Source organism: Lipotes vexillifer, unplaced genomic scaffold (assembly GCF_000442215.2).
Source record: "Lipotes vexillifer unplaced genomic scaffold, Lipotes_vexillifer_v1.1 scaffold72, whole genome shotgun sequence".
Classification (NCBI taxonomy): Eukaryota; Metazoa; Chordata; class Mammalia; order Artiodactyla; family Lipotidae; genus Lipotes; species Lipotes vexillifer.
Genome location: NW_006769482.1, coordinates 2,071,259 through 2,082,597, shown reverse-complemented (window position 1 = coordinate 2,082,597; position 11,339 = coordinate 2,071,259).

Genomic DNA, 11,339 nt, shown 5'->3' with positions numbered 1-11,339 from the left:
GAAGGAGCATGACTGGTGTTCACAATGGCGTTCGGCTGCTCTCTTAGCAGCCAGCTGTGGGCAGGTTTTTCAGTCCTTGCAGGCTGATGAATGTGCATGCCAGCTGTGGACAGCATGGTTTCCGTCTGCTTGTTGTTCTCTATCATGACTGTAAGCTCCCTAGGACTGGCAGAGCTGGCATTGATGATTTGTACAGCAAGATGAGAAGGGCTCACCTCACCCAGGCAAGACAGCCATCCATCTGCTCAGCCTATACATCATCCTTTCCACGGATTTGGTGATAAGGAGTGGTCCAAACCCACCCATTAAGCCAGCCACTGAAGAGGGTCCCATATCTTCAATGGGGGTTCCCATGACTTTAATGGCACAGAATCTGGGGCTACTTTGTTGCAAGGTTAGTGAAATGAGAACAGACATAGGGAAGAGGAGGGACCCATCCACAATCATATTTTACCTGAATTTGTATTGTCACAGGCTTACCACAAGGACTTAATTTAACTTGTCTAGATCCAATAACCAAATTACTTGTGTTGACTCTAGGCTCCTATTGGAAAGTCAATTTTGTTCTCTGTCCTCACATGAGCTTGGACCTACCAGAGACTTCAAGAGAGGAGGGTACCTAAGGGCAGATGGTAGTGTAAGGAGAGAGTTTGCAGTGTTCTCTAAAAGATAGGAGATCAATTTCACAGCAAAAGCAACATTAGCATTTGTGGCCTCCTCCCCTAAAAGCCCCCTGACCTCTTTGACTGTCTTATGCATCTGACACAGCAGAGATTAGGCTATGCCATGACAATGCACAACTGAAAATCTCAGTGCTTGGAACATCCAAGGTTTAGTTTCAGCCTATTGACATAGATAGCTCAGAGCAGCAAGGCTCTCTGCTCATCTCTGGTACTCAGAGGTCAGGCCCCTGGGGCAGCTACCAACTTAAAAGCTGTCCGGTACCACATGGAAGGTCAAAGAGCTCTGTGAGTACTTGAATTGAAAATCAAATATTCAGCATGGAGGTGATGTGGTTCACTCAGCTTCTAACTCATGGCCCACCTAGACCTAATGAAGCCAGAAGAGAGGGCTGTTCTATTCTTGGACATGGAGTTGAGGATAGCAAGGCTTGTTGGCCAGAATTGGTAACTATCACATCCCCATAATCCTGCAACTCAGTGTTATCCTCCCATTTCACAGATAAGCCTCAGAGAAGCTGCATGACTTGCCTAAGCTTACATAGTGAAGATTGGAACTCAAGCTAATGTATTCCAAAGATTATGTCTTTTCACTCTCATTTGCCTGTTTAGCATTCTCCCTCTCTCTGTCTCAATCTCTCCCTCTCGCCCACCATCACACACACACACACACACACACACACACACACACACTTCATACATATATCTCTTCACCTCTACCTCCTTTTATTTTTCAGCTTTTAAAAAAATGAGTGCTTAGTACAAACAGGATTCCTGAGCTATAGGTAGCCCTCATTCAACTGGAAGTCTTTCTGCACTCAGATGTTCATCTTTACAAATTGAAACTGAACGCAAAATACTCAGAACTCAGTTCAAAGTGCTGTCAACATAAGAATAAATAAAAAGACTAATTTTTGCCCCGTGTCTACAACTGCCATTATTTTGCATAACATCAAAAAATTTAAGAGGGAAAGTAGGAAAAAGCTTAACTCTTGTAAGAATTCACTACACAAACAGTGAGAATTTGGAGATTTGTTCTTTGCCTTTGGAATTTAAAGGGCAATGTTCTCATTCCCTACATCACTGTGGTATTCCAGCGATGTATCAAAGCTAAGGCTTCTGTAGATGTGAGCAGCTTTAATTGCAAGGATTTCAACTGTTTTAACAAATAGTTACAGATGATAAAAATGCCAGCTGGGCTATGAGATACTAGTAGTGTTTGTGCTTTAATGTGTAAAACTATTATAGCTCTATCGTCAAGGCACCAAAAGCAATGAGGGAGGATGACTCAGAAAATAAATATTCTGAATAATCCTGACATCAGAGACAGCTGACAGGAAAATGTCTTTGATTACAGGAGACACTTTGGGAAAGTATCAGGTGTTGTCAACTCTTGCCAGAATTGCAAGTGACCTTGAAAAGACCAATTTTGGTGGAGCTGTGTGAGGGGAAAGAAAAATGCAGTGAGTTGATGAGAGAAAGTCTCTTATGAAGTGGGGCTGTGAAATGACAAGGAGAATTGGAGGAATAATGAAAGAAATGTGGTATTGAGAAAGGAGTTTTTTTGAATGGGTAACATTAGACCTTCTATTTTACCACTTCAAGTGAAATGTGGAAGTCTCACTCCCATTTGGATCCTTTTACGTCCTCTGTTTTTATCTTTGTCATGAGTATCATACGGTGTTATAATGTTTGTTTCACTCATCAAATACAATTTTAAAAACTCATGAGATCATGAACATGAGAACTGTCTCCATTTATTTAACGTTGTTTAATAGAATTTTCTGGTTGTCTCCATAAAGTTCTTGCATATTTTTGCTAGATTTATTTTTCATTGCCACACTAAATGACATTTTTAAGTATATTTTATAATCATTTGTAGCTGAATATTAAAGGTAGATGATTTCTGGATATTCATTTGTATCTAGCATCCTTGATGAACCCTCTTATAAAAGTTATAAAAATGTGTCTCCAGATAGATTCTCTTCAGTTCATTTGTAATCACATCATCCATGAAAAATGAGAGTTTTATATTTTTTTCTTTCCAATCCTATACTATGATCTATTCTTCCTGTCTTAATGAACTGAATAGAACCTCCAGGACCATAACAAATAAAAGCAATGATAATGGACATTCTTGTCTTATTTATGATTTTAAAGGGACTGTTGTTGGTATTTCACCCTTAAGTATATTTCCTAGAGATTTCTGATAGACACACTTTATCAAGTTAAGGAAGTTCCCTTCTACTCTTAGTTTGACAAGATTTATCGTAAATGAATGTTGAATTATATAGAAAAGAAGGGGAAAAACTCATGAGCAAAAGCATAGTCTAGTTTGTGTGCCCATATTTCTGCTCTTTCCACTTTTCCTTCCACCATCCTGATGCCCCAAGACTCTTTCTTTCAGCATCTCCTTTCTGTTTGAAGAAATGTTCAGGGTGTGTCCTCTAGAGACAAATTCTTTCAGGTCTCTTTTATGATTAGGAAAAGGTCTTTATTTTTCTCTTCATTCCTAAAGGATAGTTTTGTTGGATTTAGACTTCACAGTTGACAGCTCTTTTCTCTCAACCCTTGAAAAATATTGTGGCTTATCCTTCTGGCCTCCATGGTTTCTGATGAGAAACCCACTGTCATTTGAATCAGTGTTACCCTATAGGGAATGTGTCATTTTTCTGTGTGTGTGTGTGTGTTTAGATTTTAGAATTTTGATTATGATGTGTCTTGGCATTGGCTTCTTTGTGCTTATCCTATTTGGGATTTGTTCAGCTTCATGAATCTATAGGTTTGTGTCTTTTGCCAAATGTTGGGTGTTTTAAGCCACTATTTCTTAGAGTATCCTTTCACTTTCATGCTCTCCTCTCCTTCTTGGACTCCAATAATATGAATGTTGGATCTTTGTTATGTAGTCCTGCAGGTCATTAAGGCTCTGTTCTTTATTTCTCAATCTATTTTCTTTCTGTTGTTCATATGGGGTAAATTCTATTGATCTGTTTTCAAGCCAGTTGCCTGCACACTGGTAAACTGCTGATGAAAGAAACTAAATAAGATTGATTCATAGGATTAATGTCTATTTGAGGTCTGTAGCCATGATTTAAAATTAAACCAGTAAGTCCAGTTGAATAATAGTTTTTACATCAAGTTCTGCTTGGACACAGATGGGAAGAAGAATGATATTTAAGTTGAAGCGGATTAGGGTTTTGGCAGGTAACTGTAATGAGGGACAGGATATCAAGAGAGTTGATTGTAATAAGAACTCATGGAGGGAGGTGAAGAGATCATTGAATGGATGATCTTGGTGGAGGTCAACTGTTTTGCAACTAAAAAAATAGGAGTCATTGTTCATGTTTTGGGATGCTCAGAGTTAAGATTTTATATAATGGTTAGTATACCTTTCAGGATATGATGGAGGATTGACTGGCTGAAGTGAGGGAGAGGAAAAAGTAGATGAAGGTGAAAAAGTAACAGAAGGGTGATATATGGTGATGTATGGGCCATCCAGAAGATGATCTATTTATTGTCCAAACAAAACACTTTTGAGGAAACTCTTGAGAGGTGTCAATACTAATTATTCAAGAACAATAGATCTAAATTGAAGCTGTTCCAGAGAAACCAATATATATGACCACCTTAGTCACCGATAAGGTTGGTGACCCCACTGTGAATGGTCACTGGAATATAGTAAGGTGCAAAGCTGTGGCTGGGTCTCATGTCTTCAATGACTAGGGAGATAGTGGCAGTAAGCAATATTAGAGGATGGCAGAGACAGATGGAGTACATCCTTAAGAATCGAGGAGTTTTGGTTAGGAAAGAGGGAGAGGAGAGTTTGTGAGAAGCAATAAGAAGGAAGAGGAATCAACTCTACTTCCTGGTCTTAAAGGAGGCAGTACATGAGGGGAAAACCAGCATCATCTTGAGATGTCTGTAGTGAGGATGGTGTACCTGGAAGATGGACAGATGTCCAAAGGTGAGAGCAAAGGTCAAAGGAGAGCTTGAGGACACAGGGTCCAGCACATGGTGTGATGGGAGAGGAGGATGTACCATAGGGTCACATTGGCTCTTGTAAGGGCATTAGGGATGGGGAGGTAAAGGATCCTTAGACATTGGATCTTTGGACAGCTATCAGTGATAAAAGCAAACAGGGATAAAGCATGATGGGCAAAAGAGAGGATCAATCCATTTGAAAGCTGAGCTCGATCATAAGGCCCCTCATTACAACTCATCACACTGAGGAGGGAGGGGTAAGGGCAGGGCAGGGGTGGGGAGGTGAAGTTCCCACCGCAAGAGCCAGTGGTGGTGTGAAGATTTCAGATGGTGTGTGCAAAAATAATCCCTGCCTTGTTAGTGCTGTCTCTTGACCTGGCATTTCCCTTTACATTCTAAAGAAATGTTTCACTTCCCATTTTATCCTCTGAACTTATTTTGCTCTACATTTAAATGAGCTATTGTGTAAAACATATCCTCCTTTTCCTCCAGCTTCATTTTCCTAGAATTTGGACATTTAAGAATCATGTTATAGCAATTGAACCAAAAAACAAAATTTAAATAAGCCTATTGGATGACAGTTGTCTGGTTTACTCAATAATCAATAAGCGTTCTGAGAAACCTTTACATTACTCTCAGGCATAAGACCACTATGGAGAAATTGAGAAATGGGAAAGTGTTGATTAAAAAGAATTTAGCATCTTGGGCTGCATAATAAAAAGGAATATTGATGTTCTCCATCTTAGTGTGTTTTCCCAAGAGAAATCAGAAATTCTCTTACTGGTTAAAGGTAAAAATTCCCAAGTCAAGTTTAAAGCGCCAATAAACAGGAAGCTAAGTTCTTCTGGTCCATATAACGTGAACAGGTCGTAGTGAGTGGTTTGAAAGAAGGAGGTTCAGTTTCCAGGAAGTGAATGTAAAATCCTTATCACTGATGTTCAGCCTATGTGTATGGCAGCCTCTTATGCAGTGGTCACAAATGAACTTAGTTTATGACCTCATGTTGGTCTCAAAATGAATTATCTTCTAGCTGCTGATCCTTCTGGGTCACTGAGAAGAGTTATTAATAGATAGCTTCCAATACTTCATCAGACTGTTTTGGCTCACACCACATCTGACACCAAATGTGTGAGGTTTTTTTCACACCAACAATCAGATTTTTAGTCTCCAGTCACCCACTGGGTGTGGTAAAATTCAATTGAATTCTGATACTAACTACCCAGACTTAGCCTAGATCCCACAGGTGTAAGAGCCCACTCAGTCCTACAGGACTGTCCTCACTTCAGATGCCTATCACAAGTATTGGATGCCCCCATGTACGCACACTTCTGTCCAACTTGACTGCAATGTCAGGCGTTCCCACAACTGCTCCCCCTTCAGGTTTGGTGATTGGCTAGAGTGGCTCACAGAACTCAGGAAAATAGTCTATTAGAAAGCGTACAACTCAGGAGCAGCCGGGTGAAGAGATGTGTGTGACAAGGTATGGGGGAAGGGAGGCAGAGCTCCTATACCCTTTCTGGGTGTACCACCCTCCCAGCACTTCCACACTTTCACCAACCCAGGAGCTCCCAAAACCCCATCATATAGGGGGTTTAATGGAGGTTTCATTACATAAGCATGATTTGTTAAGTCATTGGCCATTGATGATTAACTCAATCTCCACCTTCTTTACTTTCTCTGGAGGGAGACCAGGGATTGGGACTGAAAGTTCCAACCCACTAATCAAGGCTTGATCTTTCTGGAGAAGAGCCCTCATTTTTAAAGCTATCTTGAGGGCCCCAGCCACCAGTCTCCTCATTAACAAATAAGACACTCATCACTCTGGAGAGTCCAAGGGTTTTAGGAACCATGTGCCAGGAAGCAGAGGTAACAACCAAATATGTATTTCTTATTATGCCACAGTTTCCTAAACCCTGAGTGTTCTTCTGCTAACTATGTTTAAAAAAATTCAGAGAAACTGGAAAATGTGAAGAGTTAAATTTAAAAAGTTACTTTGGGAATTCCCTGGCAGTCTAGTGGTTAAGAATCTGCACTTCCACTGCAGGGGCCACGGGTTCAATCCCTAGTTGAGGAACTAAGATACCACAAGCCACACAGTATGGCCAAAAAGTAAATAAATAAATAAAAATAGAAAAAAAAATTTAAGTTATTTTGTCCAACTTTTATTTTTCTTTATGTTTATTTCAGTTAAAAGATACTCCATTATTGTTTTCACTTCCAGTCAACTCCAGGATGCAAATTGTCGAGATTGGTTTAGCCCATTCAGTAAGAATCTCTATAGTATTTTTTATTATTTTTTAAAATTTATTTATATTTTTGCAGTACGCGGGCCTCTCACTGTTGTGGCCTCTCCCGTTGCGGAGCACAGGTTCCAGATGCGCAGGCTCAGCGGTCATGGCTCACGGGGCCCAGCTGCTCAGCGGCATGCGGGATCTTCCCGGACCGGGGCACAAACCCATGTCCCCTACATCAGAAGGCAGATTCTCAACCACTGCGCCACCAGGGAAGCCCTGTATAGTATTTTTAAAATACATGAGTTACAAAATTAGTTGCCAACTTTTAAGAGCCAGAAAAATCTCACATTTAAAATATCCCAACATCGGGCTTCCCTGGTGGCGCAGTGGTTGAGAGTCCGCCTGCCGATGCAGGGGACACAGGTTCGTGTCCCGGTCTGGGAAGATCCCACATGCCGCGGAGCGGCTGGGCCCGTGAGCCGTGGTCGCTGAGCCTGCGCGTCCGGAGCCTGTGCTCCGCAACGGGAGAGGCCACAGCAGTGAGAAGCCTGCATACCGCAAAAAAATAAATAAATAAATAAAATATCCCAACATCTTTTTTCTCTTGGAAAGCTGTATAATTTGACAACTCTGTGCTTCCCATTCACAGAAGGCATGGACTCTCCTTGTCACCAGAGGCTTGCCAGTGCCTCATACCTCCTATCCTTGATCAGTCTTACTAATTTCTGTTGACAGATTGTCCCTGTAGACAACTGAGTCAGTGACTACAGCTTGCAGATAACACTCATCCCTCCAAATGATTCAGTGAGTCTAATATATGTACCATTTTCATTCTAAAGTGCATGAGTGAGGTGGCAGTTCCTAAAGGTGACTGATATCTTGAGTATCCACTCCAACATCCACCTGTACCAAGGAGGTCCCAGGCCCTGGGGATGCAGAGGTGAAATATACAGCCCCTACCCTTACTGTTTGCTGGAGAATAAACCCAACTTCTTTGTGGTCTCTGATTCTCAGTGTCTACCTGGGGCCCAATTTTAATGACCACATGAAATCCCATAGCCTGCATATCTAATTTCCAGGGTTCCCCTCTTTATCATATAATCTAGCTACACTTTGCTTTATTCTGATTTTTATCTACTTACAGCTCTATTTCTATTGTATTTTATCTATACAATCCCTTTGCATAAGAAGGCAGGATATGAATAAATAAAATGTAAATAGATAATTCTAACATAGCCTGATAACTGTCATGATAAATGTACAACCAGAGTGATTTCAGAATGCTGGGGACATGAACTGAACTTAGGCTGGGGATGAGGGAATGATCTCCTAAAGGATTTGATTTACATGAAAAACTACATGTAAAGGGCCAGATCTTGACGAGAACTGTTGTGTTTCAGTAGCTGCAAGCACTCTGTGTGGGTGATTGATAGAGTCGAGGTGTGCAAGTGGCAGAACTTGAGTCTGGAGAGGTGGGCAGAGGTCTGACCACAATGTCATTGTTAGAGAATTTAGAGGTTTTCTAAGACCAAGAGCAGCCATGGAAAAATGCTAAGTAGAAGAGGGACATCAGCAGATCTGCTTCTTGAAAATTCCTTGGTATGAAAGGCAAAAGGAAGGAAGTCATTTGGAAAAAGAGAAATTTATCAGCTCTTGCAAAATCACTTCCAAATTCATGTCATACTTCCACTCCAGGTAATGATGAGCTGCTTAATTGGGACCAGTACCCACCCCATCCCAAGGAAGATACCCTGGGACCCTTGGGCATGCACACCAAGGGAGGGGCACTGAGTGTGTCTGCAGGGAGGTCACTATGATCAGCTCAAAACTAGGACCCTCCAAGTGTCCACCAAGTGAACAACGGGGAAAAGTGCTCCATTTGTATGTCGTGGAGCACCACACAGCACTGAACATGACCAACAACATGCATGAACCTCAAACTCATATTGGTAAATGAAAAAGTAAAATAAAATAAAAATCACAGAATAGAAGAGTACACACAGCTCATCCACAGGCAAGTCACACTCCATAGCTTAGAGATGCAGGTATTGGTGATAGAACTGAGGAGAAAAGCCCTAACATGAGCTTAGTGGTTACCCCACAAGGAAGTAGGAAAGAGGGCGTGGATGTTATCCCAAAGAGACAATTCAGGGGCTTCTGGAATTCTAGAATGTTCTTTTCCTTGACCCAAATACTGGTTACATGGCTTTTTAAAAATATACTGTATATTTGAGTTTTATGCTATTTTCTTGTGTGTTGTATTTCACAGTTATTGTAAATGGTGTCTAAACATGGGTGGAGGCATGAACTAAGGTAGTGATCTACGAGGTAGAACTTGAGGGTTGGATGATTGATGGAAGGGGTAAACCAGGAGCAGGTAGCATCCAGGATGATCCTTAGATATCAGGTGAGATGTGACACCACTCGCCAACATGGGTTCCAGAAGGAACAGATCTAGTGGGCTTGGAAGAGAGGAGATAACTTAAATTTTAGACTCATTTGAAGATGCTCAGATCCACCAATAAAGTGGATATTGGGCTAGGGCTCAAAATAAAAGTATAGTTTGGAGTTTCCTATTCTAGAATCATCAGCATCAGCAATTAACTTAGGATGTCAAGTAATGCAAATGTGTAAGATTGTGTGTGTGTATGTGTGTGCATGTGTGTGTGTAGATTAAGCAGAAAATAAAATAGGCCTTTGGAGAGCTTCTTGAATCTAAACTTCTAGTTTTAGTGAAATGGTGGGGATGGAAACCTTGTATCAGAGCTAGAAATAAATGATAAAAATGAAAGAGGAAAGTGAAGCAGGTTGGCTTCTTTTGAAGAAGGTTTATAAAGGGGAAAAGGGAGCTCAGTTGTTCTCCATGGAAAGGCTTGTACTCACAGGGGGGTTTCTTCCCTCGTGTCTGTTTGTCACTATGGTGGGTCCTCTTTCTATGAAGCAGAGGAGGTACTGACACAGCAATGTCTGCAAAAAGAGATGGGATACAGCACTCAAATGATGGAACCTGTCTGGAATGGGAAGAGAAATATCCTCCCACAATGAAGAGAAGGACAGCCAGCCATGAAATTGTGCATGCAAGGCAGGAAATGGAATCCAAAAGATTTTAGACTGCTATAAAAGCCCAGAACTTAGACGTTTCAGGAGGTAAAGTAAGTGACTTAAATGACCTCTCTCGATTTTACTCCTAATCTCAGGTCTGTGAGCTTCCACCATTACAATTTATTCAGAATTTATGCTCTATAAGGGGACCGAGTATCTGGGAAAAGAAACAGTGCAGCATCAACTGACCTCTTAACTAGTGTTTCTGTAATTCAGCTTAAGATTTGCAAAAGGCCACAGTTTGGTCAAAGAGCAAATATCCTTTGTAAAAGGCAGCAAGGTTCATGTTAAAAGATGAAACACTAAAGGAAGGAATGCCCAGAATTATACCTTCTCTTCTTTTTTTTTTTGAAAGTGGTCATGGTTCCAAGTTTTCCCTTGAAGACTATCCTCTGGTTAGTAGTTGGAACATACAGAAAAGGAATAGGTAACCTGATGAGACTACAGAAAAAGAAAATAGATGCTTACTACTGTCTTATAACCACTGCTGTGCCAAACCCATCAGACTAGGTGAGTTGTAGTCACACAGCTTATCTACCTTTCAACTCTGACTGAGACAAAAATAAAATTCCATTGTATCAACATTGCTACAGATTCTAGAATTCCTCTCAGAAAACATGAGCAAGCATACCTTGGAACAAATTTCTTATAACCTGCCATTTAATGTTACCAAAAGCACCTTGCAATATTTGATTGGCCTCAGATGAAGTGTGTTGCAAATAGGATACATAAATTTAACTATTAAAATCTCTATTGGATTTGGGGCTAATATTTCATTGATCATCTGCCATGATTTGGAAAAACAAAAATAAAACATTCTAGTTCCAAATACAATTTAAAAACCAAAATGGATCACATTTTCAAAAAGCATATCTGCTGGTAGAATTAAAGGTAATTTTAACTTTCTTCTTTATGCCCTTCTTTATTATTTGATTTTATTTTACGACAGTCATGTTTTACATGTATAATGCAAAGAAAGAAAATGAAACAGCTACAATAGACATGCTCTCGATTGTCTTCCAGTCAACCAGCCTTGGAGATAAACTACACTGATGCTCCAAAATGACCACACACTTGTGTTCTAACCATCTGGGATGTTGACATGCATCCAAATTGTTGGGCTCACACACACACATGAATTTAAGCAGCTAAATGGTTTGCTTAGTGTGAAGAATATCAGTACAGAGGTATAATGGGTGCCAGGGAGAGCCATAGTCACAGATAGAACCTCCTGCCAGCTGATGACACCAGATGAGTTGGCAGTAAAGGCAAAGTCACACTAAAAGCACTGATGGTCCTAGGATGATATTTCTAGGACATGCCACCTGCCTTTCAAACATCT